The sequence below is a fragment of the Panthera pardus genome, unplaced genomic scaffold (genome assembly GCF_024362965.1).
Source record: "Panthera pardus isolate Hobbes unplaced genomic scaffold, ASM2436296v1 HiC_scaffold_11, whole genome shotgun sequence".
NCBI lineage: Eukaryota > Metazoa > Chordata > Mammalia > Carnivora > Felidae > Panthera > Panthera pardus.
Window position 1 is genome coordinate 89985218 of NW_026526666.1, and position 21180 is coordinate 90006397.

Below are 21180 nucleotides of genomic sequence, written 5' to 3' on the forward strand. Positions count from 1 at the left end.
CACCCGGGATTCTACAATGAAGAATACCCAGACCCACCTTTGGAGAGCTTACATTCTGTTGGGGGAGGCATACATGAATAACTCCCAAAGTGAGCAGGTCATGGGGTGCCAGAGACACCTAGAAACCAGAGGTGGGAGCTCCCAATGGGTAAGATAAGAGTCTCCCTAGTGCAGGATCTTGGGAAACTCCTTGGAGGAGGAGGAAGGGTTGGAGGAAGAAGGTGGCAGCAGTGACTCCCTTCCTGGGTATTCATAGGATCTCATCATGACTCAGGTCTGAGTCCTAGTTCTTCCACTTCCCATCATATGATGCCAAGCAGGCATTTTCCCTCCTAAAGCCTTGGTTTTCTCATCTGTAAAATGGGGACAATAGAAGTACATCTCATAGGGTTGTCATGAGAATTGAACAAGTTAATATACATAGGGTGCTTTACTCAGTGCCTGGCATATAGCAATTGCTCAATAAACAGCTGTTATTACAACCTCATTGGGCCCTTGCAACAACCCTGCAAAAGAATAGAAATAACTAGGATTATCTGCTTTGCAGATGGGAACAAGAGGCTCAAAGAGGGCAAATGAGTTGTCTAAAACCCACAGCTAAGAAGTGCCTGAGCATGGACTGGATGCTGGGGCTGCCTTTAACCAGAGCCCGTCTGGGGTTGGAATTTGTATCCTCAGACCTGGAGCCTCACTGCTCCCTCCCTCCCAAACTGAGACTCCGTCCTCATTAAATACTAACTCCTCTCCTCCCCTCCCCCAGCCCCTGGCAACTACTATTCTACCTCCTGTCTCTATGAATCTGACTACTCTAGGGACCTCATGTAAACAAAATCATACAACATTTGTCCTTTTTTGTCAGGCTTATCTCCCTTAACGTCCTCAAGTTTCCTCCATGTTGTAGCAGGAGCCAGAAATTCCTTCCTTTTTAAAGGTGAATAATATTCCTTTGTGTGTATATTTCATATTTTATCCATTCATTCACTGATGGGCACTTGGGTTGCTTCTGCCTTTTGGCTATTGAATAATGCTGCCACAAATGTGGGTGTATCTACTAGAGTGACCCCTCACGTGAGACCCCACTATAGCCACCACCTCAGTGCTTTGCCAGGATCCACAGTTGCCAGGGACCCAGGAACCAGACCCCCACCCAGCCCACCACACACTTGCTGTCCTGTCAGCTCCATGCCTTTGCGGTCATGGTTCCTCTCTGCCTGACCTGCCCTTCTACACCATCTCCATGGCCCAAATCCACCCATTGCCCAAGGCTCATCTCGAATTAACCACCCTTCCGGGAAGCATTCTCTGCCCTCCGTTGCCCTCTCCCGTCCCTAAGTACGCAACCCTCCATCTATCCCTTGCTTGAGTCCCTGAATGCTTTAAACCTTAGATTGTTGTTATCTGTGCCTGATCTCACCTACAGCCTCCCTTCCAGAATTGGGAATTTCCTTTAAATATTGTTGAGATGATTTCCCCTTGAAGCAAAGCAAAAATGAGAGTTCCCCCCACCAAAATGTGTCCAGCGTAGGTGACCAAAGAATCTTTGGTTTATTGCACCACTGCGACAAATTAGAAGTAATGTGGTTTCCTGGGTCTTGCCACACTCTGACTTCTCAAGCTAGAAAAGGCAGCAGAGCCAAGAGTTAAGTACTCCTCTTCTGAATGGGGCTTAGAACTGAACAAGCCCTGGGGAGGTAAAGGTGGGAGCCCCCTGGGAGCTGGCCCAGCACTGAAGGCCAGAGTGAAGGGAGGTGAGCAGGGAGGAAATGGTGGGCGAGAGCTCGGGTGGCCTCATCTTGCTTCGTTGATGGGGATCTGAGCCCTGCCTCCACCCCAGAGGCTGGTCCATAAGGCGTGATTGAAAATGGGGCCCAGGCATAACCAAGTTCCCATCAAGAGAGCCTGTTAGCTATGTCCTCCCCAAGAGAAAAAATGGGGGAGAGCAGCGGTGGGGGGACAGGGGACACAGACTCCTCTTTTTCTCTGGCCTAGCCCATGATCTCCAGGTAAGAGACTCTTATTTTGTTTGAGATGCCTGGAAAGGAGGATCCTTGTGACTAGACCTCATGACAGTTCAGGAAGGGTCATAACGGACATTGAATTCCTTGATCCACATAGAAACCTCAGCAGACTGTGAATCCTGGAGGGTAGGGCCTGTCAGATCACCTCCCTGCCACACCCTCCCCTCCTCCTCCCCCAGGCAATTCGTGGTATGTAAATGGCACCTCCCCCACCATTTCTTTCCTCTCACTTCCTCACCCCCACTCACTTGCCGCAGAAGCAGCCTAGACACCCGGGTTCAAATCCTACCCCCGCCCCTCCCTAGCTGTGTGATACCAGGTAAGTTACTTTATTCCTCACTCTCCTGCACCTCAGTAACTCCATCTGTAAAATGGGGATAGTAACAGAAGCCACTTCGCATGATTACGGTGAGGAGGAACGCAGTCAATATGGTAATGTCTTTAGAATAGTGCCAAGCACATAGCAAGTGCTTACAAAATACCAGATTTTATTTATTCAAGAAATATATAGTGCTTGCTCAGGGAAGCGTGGCCAAATTAATGGGAAGGCTGAGCCTGCAGAAGGAGCTTGCGTTCAAAGTCAGCAGGTACCCGGGTTGCCTTGAGAGAGCTGCTTCGTTCCTGGGAGTCTCCCTGTCTCCTCCGCAACACGAAGAACACGATTCCTGTTGCCTACACTGCGAGGCTGTCACGGGCATTAGTGAGGGGCTTGAGGTGCAGGCACGGGGATGGGGAGATGAGACAAGCGGCCCCTGGCTCAGCCCTTGGGTCCCCTGCAAAAGGGGCTCCTGAGGAGCCCTCTCTGAGGCCCCTGCTTGATTTCTCCAGCTGCGTGGCTCCAGGCAGATAGGCCGTTGTTGCTGGGATGCCCTGGGTGGGGAGTGGGCTCATACTGGGGCAGGGAGGTAAGTACCCCTCACTTTTTTCCCACGCCTCCTGTAGGAATGAGTCTGCAGCCTCTCCAGAGGCTGGCCTGACCTGGTGGGGAGGAGAGGAAGCAAAGCTCGTGGGTTGGCCTCTGGGGTCAGCCTGGGCATGGGGTCTGCTATTAAAGCCAGGCCAGGGTAGCAGCTGTGGCCAGAAAGGGCCCTGGTTTGGGAGCTTGGAGGCCAGGTGCTCCGCCTGGCTCTGTCTATGCCCAGCCTCCTCCTCGCCTTCTCATGGTGTTGGCATCCTCATCTGTAACATGCACTATCCCACCTGCTCGTGGGGCTCCGTGGGAGGACGCTTATCAAAGAGCGTCCCAAAGCCAGACAGAACCAAGGGCATCAGAGTCTGGCCAGTGTGTAACTTGCTCAGGGTCCCCCACAGACGTCAGCGAAAGGCAGAGGCAGGTCTGACCTTAGAGGTGTTTGTGGCTGGCAATCCTCTGCTCCCTCTACAGCCCGTCTGCTGGCCGGGGGTCAGTGACCATCTCAGCCTCAGTTTCCCTGTTGTTGATGGCAATGGCAGCTGGCCATGCTGCAAGGAGGGCAGGCTTTTTGTTTGTTTTTTATTTATTCTTTTCTTAAAAAGTTTATTTGTTTTGAGAGAGAAGGAGCGTGCTGGGGAGGGGCAGAGAGAGAGAGAGATTCCTGAGCAGGCTCCACGCCGTCATCACAGAGCCTGACTCGGGGTTCACACTCATGAACCATGAGCTGAAATTAAGAGTTGGACGCTTAACTGACTGAGCCACCCAGGTGCCCTGTTGCGTTGTTTTTCTAACATCTAAATGTTCACAACTTTTCTGCACGGTTGATATAATCACTCCCAGTTTACAGACAAGAAAATGGGGGCTCTGGGAGACGGTGTCACTTGCCCCAGGCCACGGGGTGGAAGAAGACGAAGCGAGTAGAGCTTCCAGCTACGCTTTAGCCCATACAGGTGTATGGCCTTGAGCAAGCACTCTGCCTCTCGGAGCTTCGGTTTCTGGATCTGTAAAATGGGACTGGTAGTCCCCCCCCCCCCCGGGCAGACGCTAAATAGTGGTAGGCATTAAAAGCCCCAGGAGGCCTGGCTGAGGTTTGAACCAGGGGCTGCATCCCTCCTTGACACTTGCACACCAGGCTGCCTCTGTCACCGGAGAGGTGGGACCGGTTGGACTCCAAGAGCCTTGGCAGCTTGATCGGGACATTCCCAAGCCTCATCCAGGCCTCGGGGTTCCTCGAAGGCCTCTGCCCGGTTTCATGTGGCCCTGCCGTCTGATTTTGCTCAGAACCCAGGCCGCAAGCCTTGGGCTGGTTTTGGGGACATGACAGCCCCTCTCTCCCGGCTGCTTTCCAGAGCCCATGTGTGCATGGAGTCTTCTGTGGCAATGAGGTGGTCACCACTCCCAGCCCTTTAATATCCGTGAAAGGCTAACTGGGGGTGCCACTCCACAGCACCCCCGCTCTGCTTCTCGGCAGGAGGGGGCGGCTCGGTTATTTTTGTGATAAAAGTTTAATAAATTGAAAGGCACGGTTTTCGTTCTGTGGGTAATTAGCTGCCGCCGCTGTGCTCCCTCCTAATTGTCTCTCTCACTCCAGACGGGCGGAGATCAATAGGAAGCGGCCGCTGCACGGTGAAAGTCACAATTAATTAATTGTCGGGCGTGTGTGTGTCTCCATCTCTGTCACATCAAAGGCCCAGGGGCAGCAGCTGCCCACGTTTCTGGCTCTGCTGGGCCAGCCCCGCCCAGAATCCCCAGAGGCACGTGACTGCGAGCCACTGTGCACGCTTCCTCTCTCCCTCAGGCAGCGGGAGGCTCCTGGAGAAGGGGTCCCCTGAGACCCCAGGCTTAGGGGCCTTCTCTGGCAGCCAGCATTTTCCTACCACCCCACCTCGAATGCAATCTCTGCTATATCCCTGCCCAGATACCTGCTCCCTGGTCCCTTCTCCACCCACCCCTCCTCCCCCCCCCCCCCCCCCCCCCCCGCCTCACCTGTGCCTGTCCAATCCATTCTCCTGTGTGCAGTCTGACCCCGCAGATTTTCTAGACTAAAACTCGGGCTGTATCCAGAATAGTGTTTGGCTCTGGTGGTAGGGGGAGGTATTAACCGGGAGACAGAACATTCTGGGATTCTGGGAATGCTCTACATTTTATTTTGAGTGGTGTTTTCATAGGTGTATGTAATAAGTCATTTTGCAGTACACTTAAGATTGGTGCAAACCCTTACACACACACACACACACACACACACACACAAATGCCCCTCTCCCACTCAGTAACAACTACTCACATTTATATGCCAGTATTAAGACATCGGGATGACTAGGAATACAGCCCCTAATGCTGCATCTTTCCTAATCTTCCCCACAAGCCTTGGAGCTAGGTAGCGTTATCCCTGTTTTACAGATGGGGAAACAGAGGCACAGAGAGGCCTTGGGAGGGAACCAAGGAGAGAGGAGGAGAGAAGAGGGTGGAGGGTGGAGGGGAAGGGCCTGTGGACACCAGGGGGCTCGTGTGTGCCAGCACGAGCTCCCGCGCTTCGCTAATCTCCACGGCCCCCTGAAGGCAGAGGGACGTGTCCCATTTCACAGACAGGAAGCTGAGGCTTGGAGAGATGGGGTCCCTTGTTTGAGGTCGCATGGCCTGGGATGGATGGGAGGGGGACAGAGGAAAGTGAGGGGGAAAGGGGCCCAGGGGTGCGATGAGCTATGGGGCAGTACTAGCAAGGTGCGATATGAAGGACGTGGCGCTGAAGACCTGCGTGTGAGAGCGTGCGCGCACACGCACGCACACTCACATACATGCACGCGCGTACACGCACCTGTGCCCCCCGCCCCCTTCTAGCAGGGCTTCCTCCTGCCTCAATGGTGTGGATGAATCCAGCTTCCCCTCCTCTGCAAAGCGAGAGAGGAACCGTGGGGCCTCAAGCTTGGCTGTGGCCGGGCCTGGAACGCGTGGCGGGGGGCGTGGCACTTGGACCCGGGTCTTTCCCACCCTCTGGCTCCGCCTGGCGGGGGCACGCAGGGCTCCCAGCCGCCCACCCTCGGCCAGAGACCCACAGCTCCGCAGGCGCAGCTTGGCTCTGGGAGGGGTCAGGCCCCCCTTGTCCCGGACGCCAGGCCTGAACTCTATTCTCCCGCGGCCCCCAAGCGGGCGCATCCACCCGCTGGCATTCAGGGGTGGACAAATATTGTAAGAGCTTCCTCGCTGGTGGGGAGAGGTGGTGCCTGTCCTTCTGTTGGCTGTTTCTCCGTGCCTCCCCTCCATGGCTGGTCGTCAGGGGAGGCCACCTCCGTGCTCCTACCTCCGCTGCCGCCTGTCATTGAGCCTTTGAAGTGGCGCCTGATTTTCCAGTCTGTCTGAAGTCGCTAGCTGCTTATACAGCAGCTGGTCCAGAAAGTCCCCCCGCCGGGCCTTTCCATGACGGTGCCAGCCGCCAGGGACTCCGAGAGACAGCCGCCCGGTCTCGGGGGGGAAGGGGGTGGGCAAGAGGAAGCCCACATGCCATTTCTGTCTTCAGGGTCTTCTAGAGTGAGTTTGCTTATTTTTTGTTTAAAAGGATGAAAAAAAAAAGAGTTTTCAAGAACCCCAATGTTTTATTCTCTTCAAAGATAAAGGAGTAAAGATTTTTAAAAAGAAAAAAACTAAGGGCCAAAGGTAAAGCTTTTAAATTTCTTTGAACATTTTTACTGCTGTGGCAGCCGTGTGGGGGAAGGTGCTGGCCTGGGAATCCTTTCCTGGATGCTAATGTGCGGTGTGACCTTGGGCAAGTCACTTCTCTCTGGTCCTCAGATCCCTAATGAGGACCTGGTTCTGTCCCACTCCACAATTTGGGACCTTCTCACAGGCTGTGCTGTTTGTTTTCTCTGAGACTCACTGCCACGGGCCACCTCCTCCTTCTCAATATAAAAGTCTTCCTCAGCCCGGGGAAGTCAGAGAGACGGGTGGCGGGGCCTCCGGGGATCAGGCGAACAGGATGATCTCTCAGACATCGGTGCACAGATCTCCATTTTAAGGATGTCACAGCTGGGGATCAGAGGGGTTAAGTGGCTTGCCCAAGGTCACACAGCAAGGGAGTCTGTGGTAGAAACAGGATTGAATCTGTGTCTTCTAACTCCCCAATCTCATTAAGCTGCAGGAGAAGGTTTCCAGAGACCAGAGGCCGTGTTTATGTGACTTACATTTTTCAACCGACGCTCTTGAGAGTGGAGTTTAAGGGCGAGAGCTTGGAGTCAAACAGAACTTGGGCTTGCATCCACTGCTCTGTTTGTGTGACCTTAGGCAATGGATTTCACGTCTCTGAGTCTCAGTTTCCCTAACTGTAAAATGGGGCTATTCCTCAGGCCTCCTTTATGCATAGTTGTGAGGGCAAAGGATAGGGTGTGCGTGAAGTGCTCAGCACGCTGCCTGGCACGCACAAGCCCTAAATGCCGGCAGCTACTCTTGTGAGCCTTTAGCGTGGGGCGGGAATTGCATCTGTTTCCTTCGGTAAGCACTTGGAGAAGGAGGGCACGCTGGGCCGGTCTCCGGGGCCTGGCTGTCATGCCTGCCTTTCACGCCACACCCCCTCCCACTAGAGCCCCCTTCCTGAGAGAGACAGGCAGCCCATGGCAGGAAGTGTCAACCTCATCTCATGGAGAGGCCTCTGCTGACACTGATGAGACCCCAGGCAGGCGGTGTGGGCAGGGAGCGGCCCGGGGCCTCGCCTCGCCCCCCCTGGGCCTGCCCTTTCTTGGTCTCCCTGTCACAGCTCTGGCTTCAGCCCCAGGAGGCCACCCCGAAGGTTGCCTGGGGCCAGGGAGCCGTCATTCCAGGGGCCGGCCTCAACTGGAGCTGGTGAGTGGGCAGCTGGGTGGGCTCAGCTTCAAGCAAGGGGTGCAGAGGGCAGGTGGTCCGTGCGTACGGGCTCAGGGCTCAGGTACAGAACGCACTGTGTCGGAATCCTGTCCCTGACTCTACCACTCGCTAGCTGTGCGATTTGGCGCAAGCTGAGTCACCGCTCTAAACTCAGATTCTTTGAGAACGAGGACAGGATTCACACTCTCCCCACAGAGCAGGCTGGAGTAATGCCAGTGTCTAACACATACAGGAGGAACATCGTAAGTGGGAGGTGCTATGAATGTTGTTACGCTCTTGCCCTCACGGGTTGGCATGGGGCTCACCATTCATTCCTTATTCAGTAAGGCTTTATTGCACGCTTACTATAATTCGCTCGCCCAGTGCCAGACATGGGGGAGACATCAGTGAACACAGAAAGGATCCCTGCCCTCGTTGACTTGACATTCTAGTAGGGGAGGGTGTGGAAAATCAGGGGCGCAGAGAGGACAAGGGGTGGGGCCTGGGAGCAGCAGGAAGCAGAGGAAAGAACATACAAGACCTGTGCTCAAATTCTGACTCAGCCACTAACTTGCTGAGTGACTTTGGAACAAGCACTTGCCCTCTCTGGGCTTTCATGTCCACATTTGCAAAAATGAGACCAATCACCCAGCCCCACATCACCAAGAGATGAGTCTCCAGCAAGAGCAGTCTTGGGAAGGCACTACGGGAACGAGGTTTCTCTCTCTGTGCAGCTTCCCCGCCCTGAGGATCAGGCCTGGGCAACTAGCTGAGGATGGGTGGGTGCCACCTGCGACACTTCTGCTCAGCCTGGACGCCCCAGCCCAGCAAACCCGGAAGCTATGAACCTGGCAGTCGCTGCTCCACCTCCTGAAGTCTGGCCCTAGGGAAGGAACAGGAACTCCACATGTCTCCTCCAGTCCTAGATCTTCTGTACTAGGACCCCCTCCTTGAAGTTCTGTTTCTTCTAGTCACGCTCAGGATACGATTCTGGGAATCTAGGCAGCCATGCTGCTGGAAAAGACCAGTGACATTCATTCATTCATTCATTCCTTCATTGTCAATCAGTTGGTCAGTCAACAAACATTCATCCAGCATTTACCATGTGGCAACCTTATGTTAGGCACAGGAGATTGGGGTGTATCAATTTCTTTAGCAAATAGTAAGCACCTCTTTTGTTCTAGGCTCTAGGCCTGGCACGGGGGAGAAAGTGATTAATTGATTTATTTAATGTTTAGAGATGTCTGCCATGTGCTCTGGGCTGAGTGGCAAACAAATATTGAGGGCCTACTCTGTGCCAAGGCCTATGATGGGTACAGGGAACAAAGACCCGCTTGTTCCCTGAACACCAGCTCTGAGCCAGGCACCACATGCCTGGGAGAGAATAGAGGCTGGCGTTTTGTATGCGGACGTGAAACCCAGCATCTCCCTGTGGCTAATGAATCATCGGGCTCATAAGAGAAACGCAAACGGGCCCCCTTGTCCATGAATTTGCTAATTGAGCTCCTCGAACTCAGACATTAACCTGTATTACCATAAATACTGCAGAGAACAGCCATTCTCAATTGATGCTCAATGATAATGGAGAAAATCAGTAGAGGAATAAAGCTGAAATGGAATCATAAAACCTTATTTTCACCATTAATTTGAACCGAGTCTTCCCCAAATACCTTTCAATAAATCTGTTAACACCCCAGGGCTGGAGAGAGGAGGGTGGGGCTGAAGGGAGAGGCTGTGCCATGGAGGCTGGGGGAGGGGCAAGCCGGGGCTGGGGGGCTGGAGGGGCCTCCTGGCGTGCCAGCCTGCCTGTTCTGCTTTGCTGGGGACAGCCAGCCCTGGTTTGTGACCAAGCGAGGTGGCTTTTGGTGATGAGTGAACCCAGCTCCACACATGGAGAGAAATGGGGGTGGAGATCACAAGGTGGATACAGGCAAACAGATAGGAAGACAGGACACAGCAACTGCCTAGACAGAGGAAAACACAAACTGACAGACAGATGGGCAACCAGGCTAGCCAATAAAAGAATAGCTAACAAGCAGACAGACTGACAGTTGTGATGACAGACTACAGGTAGACTGAGAAATGGGAGGCCAGTCTGGCCGTTGACAGGACAAACTTAATGGGAAAACAGAGAGAAAGACGAACAGAAAGACAGACTGACAGCCAGTCTGACCCACAAGAAGCCTGACAACCAACAGGCAGACCGACAGGTGTAGTGACAGTCTAGGAAGCAGAGCAAAGGAGGAGCAGGCAACCAGTCTACCCACTGAGAGGACAGATGGACAGATGGACCATCAGGGAAGAGAGGCTGGGGTTGGAGCAGAGGCTGGGGAGCTTCCCTAGGTATGCTTAGGAGGAGGGGGAAGAGGGAGGAAGAGGCCTGATAGATGCCTTCATATTGCATGTCAAGCCCCTTACGTGAGGGAGACTGGCGTGCGGGGTGCTCCCCTGGGCCTCGGGCTTCCCGGCTTCTTCCCCTCCTCCTCCTCCTCCTCACAGCCCCATGCATTGTCTGGCACGCGATGCAGGGAGGTTCAGAGCCACTGCTGAGAGCTGCTCCATGGTCGGGGAGTGGGGGCAACTCCTGGACCCCTCTGTGGGTCACCTGTGCCCAGGTGTCTGTGGGAGGTTCAGACCCAGTGAAAGGCCCTACCCCTGGGAAGGTGGGGGTCAGGAAGAGTTGGAGGGAGCCGTCTGTCTTGCTACTCCCCTGCCTCATTTGCACCCTGTCACCTTGGCTACAGCTCTATGTGGTAGGTTCTGTTACTGTCCCCATTTCACAGAGTAGCCAACAGGGGCTCAGAGAGGGGAAGTGCTCAAGCCAAGGGCTCTCAGCAGGAGGGTGGCGGGATCTTTTCTTCTGGGAGCCAGGCTGCCCACAGGAAGCCCATGTGTGCCCTGCTCCTCTGTGGTTGGTTGGGCTGCTAGGGTCAGTGCCCTTGAGTCTGTGGGACCCTGGGATTCACCATAGGAAACCTACTAGTCCTAAGATGTAAGCCTCATTGTCCGGCATCAGCTTTTCCAGTGATCAAGACGCCTTTGGTCTCCATCTGAGGGATTCCCACTTATATCAGGTACAAGGTCAGGCCAATAACTGGGAAAATACCCAGTAACTGGGGTCTGGTCCATCAGAATCTCTGCTGCTCACCCCCTGCTGCCCCTGGCGAACATGACTGGTGGAGAGAAATTGGGGGCTTCCCTTAGGAGTACATGTCTCCTCTATGGATGGGCCTCACCTCCAACCACCTTAATTTTCATCCATGTCCTGTTTTGGTCATCAGCACTCAGGGTAAGAAATGCTTCCATTCATCCATCCAATGATAGTAGTAGCAGTAATGACCATTTGTTGATCATTAACCAAGAGAAGATAAGCTATGTTCGAAGCCCTAGATATATTAACTTGTCTTGCCAAGGCTCTGTGAGGCAGGCATCTTCCCCATTTTACTGGAGGAGAAGCCAAAGCTTACGTGGCTTCTCTGAGGTCTCCTAGGAAAAGGCAGAGCCAGGATCTCCTAGACTCTGGTCTGATCCCAAGTATGGGCTTGGTTTGCTGCCCCAGGATGTCTGGGAGTTGCAGCTGGAGCTTGGTGGAGCTTCTGAGAGCTGTGGCTGGGCCATGGGGAACATAGGAGGAGGGGAAGGTGATGGCAGGTAGTGGGGCAGGGTGGCTCGGAGGGCCTGCAGAGCCAGGAGGCCTTGATGATTTGCAGGCAGCTTCTTCTACTGCCCTGGGCTGCAGGTGAGAAACACTGTCCCCTCCCTCATGAAAGGAACATCAGTGTTAATCGGATCAGGCCCCAGACTCTGGGCTGGGTGCCTCATCCCTTTTGAATTTATTTCATCTTTAAAACTCAACCCAAGGGGAGAAGGAGGGGAAGGAGCTGAGAGAAGGCTGTGGGGAGACATGAGGGAGAAGGTAGGAATTCCACACCTTCTGGATAGGTTCAGGGAGCCTTTGTAGCACAGAGGTTAGCAGCACAGGGTTGGGATCACGTGCCTGGGTGTCATTTCAGCCCAATTACTTGCCAGCCACATGATCATGAACAAGTTACCTCCCCTCTCTGGACCTCAGTTTCCTTATCTGTAACACGGGGCTAATGGTATATATTTCTCTAGGTCGTGGCAGGCATATGATAGGTGTTCAAAAAATGGTAATCGTTGTGCCTAAGGGCTGGTCTGCTGTCATGATTACCCCAGAAAAACTGAATGTTTTGTCTTTCTCACCTTTGGGAAGCTCATCTCTTCCTGAAGTCACCACTGTCTGGTTCTTGGAAGAGCTAGTCTGAGTCTCTTTCCCGGGCCAGTCCCTCCAAGATCTAAAGACAATTGATTGGTGATGCTCTAACATCCTCACTAGGGTCTCCCCTTGATATGGCTCCCAGACCACCTCCACCATGGTATCCTCCCATGGGCCCACTCAAGGGCCTGGTTTTTTTTTGTTTTATTTTGTTTTGTTTTTCCTTTAGCACAGTCCAGCAAATACTATTGAACCAAGACGTGGGTTGCATCAGCCTTACCCAGCCTTTAAGAAGCTCCATGAGAAATGTTCAGACAAGAAGAGAGATGAGGCTCTAGATGTGCCAGGCCATAATGGTGCATGGCAGGAAAATCACCTGTCCTGATCATGACTCTATGCTTCCAGTAGTTCAGCTTCAGGTCCTCCCCAAATCCAGAGGTGATCCCAGATCAGGCCTTGGAAGACGCCCGATGTGGAGCTTCAGTACCAAGGACAGCTCCATACCATTGCGGGGCTGCGAGAGTACCCCCTTGGATCTGAGACTCAAGGGAGTCTGGGGAAGATGACTGCCTAATCCTCAAAGAGTTGGTTATAGTTTGACAGACCCTGACGTCTGGTCACATGGTGGAAGTGCTGAATAACTGTTGAATGAATAAGTGGTTTTCTTCATTTCACCAGGACAAGAGTTAGGCGAAATTATGGAGCATAAATCTCAGAAAATTAGGGAAGCTAATTTTGGGGAAAGCAACTTAGGCCTAAAGTTGCAGGCAAGAGTCTTAATTTGTCTGAGCCTCAGTTTCTCCAGCTATGAAAGGATAGGAAGAAGAACACACACACACACACACACACACACACACACAATCCTTCTGAGGCTTGCCGTTTCTTTTAAATGTTTTTTAATGTTTATTTTTGAGAGAGAGAGAGAGAGAGAGAGAGAGAGAGAGAGAGAGAGCACAAGTGGGGCAGGGGCAGAGAGAGAGAGGGAGACACAGAATCTGCAGCAGGCTGCAGGCTCTGAGCTCTGAGCTGTCAGCCCAGAGCCCAACACAAGGCTTGAACTCATGAACTGTGAGATCGTGACCTGAGCCAGTAGGATTTAACTGACTAAGCCACCCAGGTGCCCCAAGGCTTGGTCTTTCTTGAGAATAGAGCCAGGAGTGTCTGCCTTGCCTGGGAGGGACACTGGGAAGACCTCAGGGGAAGAGCCAAATGCATGGGTTAAGCAGGGCTTTGGGACTCTGCTGTGCATCTGCAGTTAAAAATTCCATGTCCAGAATGCCCCCCTGAGAATCCTTATATTGAGGCAAAATGACTCCTATTTTGAGCATTTTGACAGACATTCAATTCTGTCACTGGGGAAGAGACTGGGGGAGGGAGGGTATCAGAGGTGACCATCTGGTCTTGGCACACACACACATACACACATGATCCTACCTCCCTCTACACACAGGCACACCACTCATATGTCACACACTGGCTCATGTTACAGTCATGGAAATGCTTATACTCTTCACACACACACAAGCGTATATACAATAATATATCTATACCAATCACATATATTTGTGCATTTTATGTATGTTAATCACTGAATTCTACATACAAAAACATATCTGTAAACCTCAGCCATCCTCAGTTTCATAGCATATGATTACCCATCACAGTCATACTCACACAGACACATGCACATGCAGTCATATACCAACAGTCATACACACACTTGAAGACAAAGCCACATGTGCCCTTTTCTACAGCCATATGCCACCAAGTGAACAAAAGTGTCCACACAACCTCTCATGGTCATCCACTCACATCAAAGCAAAAACATACAGCAACAGATTTCACCCCTTTATCCCATCACTCATCCTCTATGGCCAATGAGGTCTTGGAGTCTTAGATGCTTTCCCCCAGGAGCAACTGTCCAGAAGACAGATACAGGAGTGAACTGCTGGTGATTCCTGAGCTTTGGACAAAGCCCACATTCTTAACCATTCCCCTCAGCACAACCCACCATTACCACTCCCCAGGGAGTCAGGCTGACCTGCATTTAAATCCCTAGACACCATTCATTAGCTCTGTAACACGGAGCATGTTACATAACCTCTCAGTGCCTCGGTTTCCTTATTAATGAAATGGGGATAGTAATAATAACACTCTCATAAGGCTGCTGTGAGGACTGGAAGGTGTAATGCACAGAAAGCACTTGTCACTGTCTGGTACATGACAAAAGTGCAGTAAATAGTGATTCATTATTATTAATAACAATAAGCCACCCACTTAGGCTCCCATTAAATGCCATACAGACAACCTTCTCTTCACAGTCCTTTTCACAGGAGTGTGTGTGTGTGTGTGTGTGTGTGTGTGTGTGTGTGTGTTGGGGGTGATTGTTACATTCAGCATCCCAAAAGAATGTCAGCATTGGGAGGGAGGGGGCTGCACCTGGAATCTCCTCCCCTCACTGTCCCGTTCTCAGCCCTTAGGTCACCTTGGCCATGGTCCTCTTGAACTTCTTTCCTGATGGTTCCCAGCTTCCTTCACCTGACTCTCTACATTTACCCAAGGTCCCCAGGTCCCCTTCTTCTGTTGGGGCCCTGACATATCAAAGCAGAATGGTGGCTTTCTGGTTTATTTTGGTTTATTTTGCATTTGATACTGGACCCCTTATTTTTGGTATTCAGAGAGGAGCTCTTGTGCTAATCTCTCCACTCTAAATGCTCGTCACATTTCTCTTAAAGCCACAGGACCTCCCCCCATTCCCATCTTTTATTCATCACCTTCTACCAGCCCCAACAGAGGAGACATGGAAATACAAACTCTCCAAGGACTGTGAATTTCACACCAGCAGCTGACCCTTCTCCAGCAGCCTGAGGTGGGGGAGATGGAGATGTCCCTAATGAGGTGCCTGGGCATTGGGGGTGGAGTATGAGAGGTGACCATGGGTCTAGGTCATCACCCCCTGGGTGATGTGAGAGATAGAGGAACCACACAGTGAGGGCTGTCATGGAAGGCAGGACTCTAAACTACTGGGGCTCTCCACCCCTTCCTGCTTCCAAGACTTCACCCGCACTCACCAACAGCCTTGCCCTTACACCATCCCAGAGACACCCAGCCACCCTCCTCCTGCTGTAGTGACCAACACTAGGCACTATCCCTCTGTCTTACCTTCATATTATCCTCTAATCCTCAAGACAAGCCTGTGCAGTGTGTTTAAGCCCTGACCTCATTTTACAGGTGAGGAGTGATTAAATGAAGCTCAAAGAGGCAAGTGACATGCTCAAAGTCACATGGTAGGGAAGGAGAAAGAAACTGGCCTGACAATAGGCAGATACCCAGGACTCCAGGAAGGATTATTTGCCTGTGCCTTTATCAGTCACTGAATCCTTACCATGATCCAGCCCTCGGCTGGGCACTGGGGTTCTCTGGCTAAATAGGGACAGTTCTGACCTTAATCAGTCAACAGTGAAGGTGGAAGATCTATTACAGTGCAACATAAGTGCTTTAATGTGGAATCCTGGGGTCTGTGGGATCTCAAAAAGAAAGAAATCCAACCCTAAATTAGGGAGAGGCCCCAGAGGTTGAGAGCTGCAGCATGAATAGGAATTACCCAGGGTGAGAAGAGAGGAGGAACATTCCTCTAGTGGAAGAGACACATGGCACAGTCATGGGAGAGGGCCAAGAGTATTTATGAGTCTGCAGGTATTTCCTCATGGCTGGAAGGTACTCTGTGGGTTTGTGGGGGAGTAAGAAGAGGGGATGAGACAAGAGACATGGGTGGCACCAGTTTTGCTTGGCATCTTGGACCACCTCTTTCCACACTTCTTCTAACCCCCAACCATATTATCTATTCTCTTCTCCCAGTGAGTCCCCTCATAGGGGTAAGAAGGTTTGGCTGGACTTGTCCACACTTGGGGCTCAGAGAGTTGTTCTTCTAGGGAGATTTTGCGTTTTCTCAGGGAAATCCAAAGACAGCAAGTCTTCTTCAAAGAGATGAGATCCTAATGGTGAAAATCTAGGTGTTATGTTTGATCAAAAGGTAAGGCGTCCATCTGCCTGAGGACTTCCTGTTACTCCTCAAATCACTCTTATGGGAATTTGTTTCTCTTCTGCAGGTGGTGCCTAGAAGGGCAACCAAGAGCCAGAAGGTAGAAGAGTGTCTGAAACTGCTTTGGGGGACCTTTCTTTAAACACAAACTATAGGAAGTTAGGTGAAGAATCTCAGAGCCAGATTATGCTTCTGATGCCATGTGAATTTGGGTGAGTCCATTTCCCTCCCTGGGCAAGGCTGGATTTCTTTACCTAAGAAAGAAGAAGCGTGTGGAGAATTACCAAGCTGATTCCCCTAAAGTCCTCTAATCTATAATAAGAGCAAAGGGACTTATTCCAACATTCCATGATCCTGTGATTTGGCTTCTATGTTTTCTTCAGTCTATGAGCATCTTGAGGGCAAGAGTGATCTTATTTATTCTAGACTTCATATCCTCTGCCAAATATAGGGTCTGTCACAGAACAGGTGCTCGGAAGATATACATTCATTCTTTCAATAAATATCTGTTGCACATGAATGAGGGCCATCACTGTGCTGTGTACTGTTGGTAAAGCACTGAGTAAATTAGATGCAGTACCTGCTTCCTCAGACCCTACTGAATTATGGGAGCAGAAAATAAGCAAGTAAATAAATGATAAATAACTTCAACTGGCTGTAAACGCTATAAATATAATAATATTAGGTAACGTAGTAGAATGTGACTCAGGTGGAAGGTGGCCACACTCAGGCTGAACCTTTTATCGACATGGAAGAACATCCCAGGCAAAGGGCAGGGCTAATGCCAAGGCCTGGTATGTTCAAGACATAAAAGGAGTGAGGGAGAGGATGGTTAGAGGGAGGGAGAGGAAGGTTGGAGGCAGATCAGGGAGGCCAGAAGGAGCAGATCATGTAGGATATTGTAGGCCAGGTGAGGATCTTATTTTATTATTTTAAAAATTTTTAACATTTACTTATTTTTGAGAGAGAGAGAGAGAGAGAGAGAGAGAGAGAGAGAGAAACAAGTCATGGAGGGGCAGAGAGAGGGAGACAGAGGATTTGAAGCAGTCTCCGTGCCGTGAGATCTGTGAGATCATGACCTGAGCTGAAGTCAGTAGTCGACTGATCAATCAACTGAGTCACCCAGACACCCCACGATTTTCGATGTTATTACAAACTTGATAGGAAACTTTTGGAAGGTCGTAATTAGGGAAGTGGCATGGTCTGGTTTTTAAAAGATTCCTTCATTATGGGGATGAGAGAGGAAGCAGGGAGACCATCCCCTTAAGATGTCCAGGGGAGAGGTGGTGGCGGCGTCTCAGACCAGTGGTAGGTGGGGATAAATGGTTACATCTGGAACACAGTTTGGAGAGAGAGCTGACAAGACCTGCTGATTTTTTTTTTTTTTTTTTTTTTTTTTTGCAGCACACCAGCTGCTGCCATTGAGGTTCAGCACCACGGACAGCGCACACCTGCGCGTTCACCCAAAGTCCGTTCCTGTTTCTCGGGAGACACTGAGCGTCCTGAGGGCGACTCTCAGACCTCTACCCTTGAGGTTTTTAGTCTTTATTTTTAATCATAAAACATTTCAATATACAGAAAACTCATAAATTAATGTAACAGACACGGATGTGCCCACCAAGATTAAATGGGTGTTAACATTTTACCAAATTTGCAGAGTCTATTTTTAGACTTTTAGGAGAAACACACCAGCTAGAAGTCTATTTTAAAAAGGAAAATAAGTAAAACACTGTCAATACAGCTCAGTACCCCTTCCTTCCTTGCCCTTCTTCCCCAGAGGTAACTAAGCTGAAGTTGGTGTTTATGTTTATCTGTTGTATTGTCATTATCTAGTTACGGATTAGAAACCTGTAATTCTATTGTTACACATGTTTTTAAAGTTTACATGGGGCGCGTGGGTGGCTCAGTCGGTTGAGTGTCTGCCTTCCGCTCAGGTCATGATCTCACGGTTCGTGGGTTCGAGCCCCGCGTTGGGCTCTGGGCTGACAGCTCAGAGCCTGGAACCTGCTTCGGATTCTGTGTCTTCCTCTCTGCCCCTCCGCCACTCATGCTCTGTTTCTCTCTGCCTCTCAAAAATAAAGAAACGTAATAAAAAAAATGTTAACGTTTACAAAAATGGTATAATACTGTATATATGCGGTTGCCATTTATTTTTTCACTCCATACTGTGTTATCCTTATCCCTATTGGTACATGTTGATCTACTTTGTTCATTTTAACTATGGTAGATGATTTCATTGTACTTATAAAACAGCTTATTTTCCTGTTTCCCTGCTGAGAGCAGTTAGGCTGCTCCTCATTTTTCTATTATATACCAAGGTGCAATGAATATCCTTGGACATGTATCCTTTTGCATGTGGGTATGAGTTTCTCTAGGATGTGTAGGAAACACTGTGGGTGCCCTGCCCTGATTCCTTTGACCTGCAAGTGCTGTAAGAGTTAGCTGCCAAGGGCTCATAGCTGCTCCCTTCTTGGGAACGTCCTCACCCAACAAGATATACAACACCACCCACTTTCCCGCAACGGGGCAGCCTATAGGCAATCAATGACTGACACGGGGTACAAGTCTGACCTCCTTGCTTTAAGGCAGATCCACTCTGTGGTATTATTAATGCTCCAGAGTTCCCTGTGGCATCAGATTGAAGATAATCTCCAATGAGAACATATCGTTGCCTAGCATTTCCTCCCACCCTCTCTGCCTTCCCCTGTCTCTTTCACCTGGGAGTTCTCCCTCGATAAATCACCTGCACAAGAATCTCAGGCACTGCTTCGAGAACCTAATCTGAGCACACACTAAGGTGGAGCTGTTTGGTCTTAGATTTGCTCATCTTAAAATTTACTGTTTCCAAATTGCTCTCCAAAGTAGTTGCACCAATTTGCATCCCCACTAGTGGTTTATAAACATTCCTATTCCCCCAACACCTTCATGAATACCAGCATTAGAGACTAAGTTTGCCAGTCAAATTGGTGCAATACCTATCTCGTTACTGTTAACTTGCATTTCCATGTTTACCAGTGATGTTGAGAATCTTATTTATATCTTTATTGGTCATCCACATTTCTTTCTCTGTTTCTTTGTCTGTTCATATCTTTTTCCCACTTTCTTATGTTTCTAAATGTTTTGGTAAATTGATTTTTTGAAGTTAAAAAATTTATTTTGGAAACTAATTCTCTCTTGGTTGATTATACAGCTTGCAAATATTCTCCCGGCCATGGCTCTAACAAGTCTATTTTTGTATGTATGTCATGGAAAAGTTCTCAATTTTATTGAAATAAGGTTTCTTAGTGTCTTCCTTTATCATCTGTGCTTTTATTTTCTGCTCTAAGGTCATAAAGTTATTTTCCTGGTTTTTTTTTTAAAGTCTTTTTAAAAGTCTTATTTTTTTTAAGTCTTTTTAAAAGTCTTATTTTTTTCTTTTAAAAGTTTTATAGTCTGCTTTTTACATTTAAACTTTAATCAGTTTGGAATTTATTTTGTGAGTAGTACCAGCAGGGATCTAATTTATCTTTTTCTATGTGGGTTGTCCTAATTGTCCTAATGTCACCCATTAACTAGACTATCCTTTACCCCTGTCATGTTTCAAACTCTCAAATACATTTGGATCTGTCCATAGGCATTATTATTCTCTGTTCTTTTTCTCTGTTTCTGTATTCCCAGAACCAAATAAAACTATCTTAATTATTGGAGCTTTATAGTAATTATTGATATCTGGTAGGGTGAGGCTCCCATTCTCTTCCTCCTCTTCTTTAAAATTGTCTTGGCTCTTCTAGGTTATTATTCCATATACATTTGGGGATGACCTTGTCAAGTTGCAGAGAAAACCCCTTGTGAGGTTTATTGGAAACAAAATATATAGATTAAACTGGAAGGGACTAGCTGACTTCATGACAGCGAGACTTCCTATGCATGAACCCCATTTGTTTTTTCTGTGGCTGTTAGTCTTTCTTCCTCTTCTCTGCATCCATACTCACACAGGGGAAATGAACCTCCAAACCCTTCTCATCCTTCAGTGCCCAGCTGAATGCTTCCTCCTCCAGGAAGCCCTTGGTGACAATCTTGGCCCTCCAGGCTTTCTCTCCTCTGACCTCCTCCAACCCTTCTGCATGCCCCCTTTCCCGGACACTTAGCATAGGGTCTGCCTTCACCTTTGTATCCCCCAGTGGCACCCAGCACATAGTAGGTGCTCCATAGGCTCTGATGATTAGCCCTTAGGGAAGGAAGTGTGTGGTAACAGGTTCTTCCTCATAGGAAATGGCTGGTCCTGGGGCGGCGGGGTCGGGGAGGCCCGGAACAGAGTTTATTTGTAGAGTTTCAGGAAAAACACACCTGGCTAGAAATCAGACGGGTCTAGTTTTACATGGTTGCTCTGCCAGTTGGGACACTGGCCTCTCTGAGCATGCTGTGCCCATCTGTAAGATGGAGACAATACTACCAATCCATAGGGCTGCTGTGATTATTAGTGAGATAACATAGGAAACACAGCAAACCTGTTTTCTCCCCGGTCCTACGTTTCCAATTCTAGGGAGGTGCAGGAATGAAGATCTTCCTTCAGCTTGAGGGCTTGCTCATCAATAGGACCCCCAGGGGCATCTTCCCCAAATGGACATAGTTGGGCTCTGCTCTGCCTTGGACGCCACTGTCCTGGCTCTGCTGCCGTCCCTTCTTTCCTGGATCAGAGGTGGGTCCTCAGCCCCTGATGTAACTAAAGCAGATGTTTTCATCCTATTGTCCCTTCCCTGCCCTGTGGCACCCAGATCTCTCAAGGGACCCCTTGGTCCCAAAGAAGTCGTTCCCATGAAATGTTCCTGCCTTATGTGTTCCTCCTCCGGAGAATGTCTTTCTTGCACAAAAGAGCTTGAGGCAAGGGCAATGCCTGCCTGCAAGGGATTGTGCCCCAGTGTTAAGCACCATCCGCACATCTTGGGAGGGAGAATTTGGGGCCTGTAGGGGTGCTTCCTAGCAGAGCATGGGCTTTGGAGTTGGACAAGCCAGTGTTCTGACTCAGCTCCCCACAAACTTGACTTTATAGGCGAGTTGACTTCTGTAAGGCTCAGTCTCCCTATATCTAAAATGGGTGCATGAATCCTACCTCCCAAAATAGGTAAGACCAGAACAGAAAAAAATGTATGGACTGCATACA